At 58.9% G+C, this 2,500-nt stretch overlaps 1 non-coding gene across 1 annotated transcript in view; it reads left to right on the plus strand.

Moving 5' to 3' along the window:
* The first annotated feature begins 1,616 nt into the window (after window positions 1-1,616).
* The window catches only part of LOC124730646, a 1,909-nt gene continuing 1,025 nt past the window's right edge, over window positions 1,617-2,500 (plus strand). The window contains exon 1 of the ribosomal RNA XR_007008034.1: window positions 1,617-2,500. This exon is cut by the window's right edge and continues 1,025 nt beyond it. This is a non-coding gene — a ribosomal RNA (small subunit ribosomal RNA).

A 2,500-nucleotide genomic window follows, 5' to 3' on the forward strand; every position in this document is an offset into this window, starting at 1 on the left:
CGCCCCCCCCCCCCCCCACCCCTCCCCACGTCCCCACGTCCCCACCTTGCCCCCTGCCTTCGCAAGCTGGTTGGTGACAAGTTTGCATGTTCAATGCCCTTCGCATGCGACGTACGCAGGCTACGTTGTGGTGCGGCCTGTGTCAACTGTCCGCTGATGTCGTACGCGTGAACCACAATCTGTACTGCACATTCGTCCTTATGTACTGAATGATACATCGTGGCACATGTGTGACCGTACAACGACTGCGCCCAAAAACGGCGGACCATACAGTGCAAATATTGTGCACGCAGCTACGTGTCGTCTCCCTATGAGAGCTGGATTGCAGTGTGGTACGCCATAGAGACGTGTGGGAGGAACGGACGCCGTGGATGGCGATCAGCATGAGCTGTGTGTTGATGTATTCGGACCTAGTCGTCTCTCCTCAAACACCGTGATAGCATGGTGCACCGCGTTCCATATCTGCGACATGCTACAGAGGCCGGTTGACAGTCGTTCGAGCAATGGACATCGCATACGTACGGGGGCCACCTTCCACGTATTGTCTAGGCGTGCACATTTTGTTGCGTGTATGTGGGCAGACGTAGTGTGGCGTGACACCTGACACAGGCATGCAATAATCGTTGAAGTTGCTAATGGCGATGGACGCCTACGTTTTCTGGTGAAGTTACGCAAATGAAGAAATGGTAACCCGTTGTGGTGCGGTTGTTCTCGCTAGGGGTGAATCGGTGATGGCGACGATAGGTTGAGGTACTAACCGGTTGTTCCAGCGATACCCACCATGCCGATGAAACTGAACGGCATCTGGGTGTGAAGCGATACGCGGTGGTGGCTGGGTGGGACCGTCCCCGGCCGGTGAGGGGGCGCCTCCCGGCGTGCTGGCCGCGCGGTGCGTGGGCGCACGCGCTACAGCCGGCTGGTGGGGGCGGCCAGTGGCAGGCGCGCCGGCCGACGGACGCGGCAGGCGTCGCAGCTGCGCGCCGGCGCACCCTGCGCGCGGCGCCGTGCGGCCAAAGTAGGTCCTCGCGGGCCCGGTGCGAAGCGCGGTGGACATCTTCAGTGTGCTGGTCCGATTGAGGACTGTGTGCGTTGAGGATGCGCCGCCGCCCGGCGCTCGGCGCCGCGACGCCGTCTGCTGCTCGGTCGCCCCAGCGGTTCTCGCTGGTGGTTTGTATCGCAGCTGTGCGGATGTGTTGGCGCGTGCGCTGTGCTGGGAGAGTTCGCTTCGGCACCCAAGTGGGGCTTTTGTCCTTCTGTGGCGCTGGCGTTGGAGCTGCCGGTCACCGTAGGTGGCGCGTGTTGTCTCCCGCCGGCAATGCCACGACAGCACGCTCCCGGGCCTCTGTCGGCAGCGGCAAGCTCAGTTGGGAGCACGGGTGGTCGCACCGAAAGCGTCTACTCGCCTAACTCCGGGCGATTGCGCCTCTCTCGAACCCGACCAAGTACTTGGGACGGCGCTGCGCGCCGCCGGGACCTGAGAGGGTTTCGAGGTGTATTGTGCAGGGGAGCTCAGCCTCCTCCTGTTTGCAGAATGATTGAGCGGACGCTTGCGTGTTCGCGCGGGCCCCCGGGACACACTCCCGGGCGGCCGGCTGCTCAGCTCTAGTTGGCGCAGCTCCCTGGTTGATCCTGCCAGTAGTCATATGCTTGTCTCAAAGATTAAGCCATGCATGTCTCAGTACAAGCCGCATTAAGGTGAAACCGCGAATGGCTCATTAAATCAGTTATGGTTCCTTAGATCGTACCCACGTTACTTGGATAACTGTGGTAATTCTAGAGCTAATACATGCAAACAGAGTCCCGACCAGAGATGGAAGGGACGCTTTTATTAGATCAAAACCAATCGGTCGGCTCGTCCGGTCCGTTTGCCTTGGTGACTCTGAATAACTTTGGGCTGATCGCACGGTCCTCGTACCGGCGACGCATCTTTCAAATGTCTGCCTTATCAACTGTCGATGGTAGGTTCTGCGCCTACCATGGTTGTAACGGGTAACGGGGAATCAGGGTTCGATTCCGGAGAGGGAGCCTGAGAAACGGCTACCACATCCAAGGAAGGCAGCAGGCGCGCAAATTACCCACTCCCGGCACGGGGAGGTAGTGACGAAAAATAACGATACGGGACTCATCCGAGGCCCCGTAATCGGAATGAGTACACTTTAAATCCTTTAACGAGTATCTATTGGAGGGCAAGTCTGGTGCCAGCAGCCGCGGTAATTCCAGCTCCAATAGCGTATATTAAAGTTGTTGCGGTTAAAAAGCTCGTAGTTGGATTTGTGTCCCACGCTGTTGGTTCACCGCCCGTCGGTGTTTAACTGGCATGTATCGTGGGACGTCCTGCCGGTGGGGCGAGCCGAAGGCGTGCGACCGCCTCGTGCGTGCTCGTGCGTCCCGAGGCGGACCCCGTTGAAATCCTACCAGGGTGCTCTTTATTGAGTGTCTCGGTGGGCCGGCACGTTTACTTTGAACAAATTAGAGTGCTTAAAGCAGGCAAGCCCGCCTG

The sequence above is a fragment of the Schistocerca piceifrons genome, unplaced genomic scaffold, assembly GCF_021461385.2.
Source record: "Schistocerca piceifrons isolate TAMUIC-IGC-003096 unplaced genomic scaffold, iqSchPice1.1 HiC_scaffold_1245, whole genome shotgun sequence".
NCBI classification, from domain to species: Eukaryota; Metazoa; Arthropoda; class Insecta; order Orthoptera; family Acrididae; genus Schistocerca; species Schistocerca piceifrons.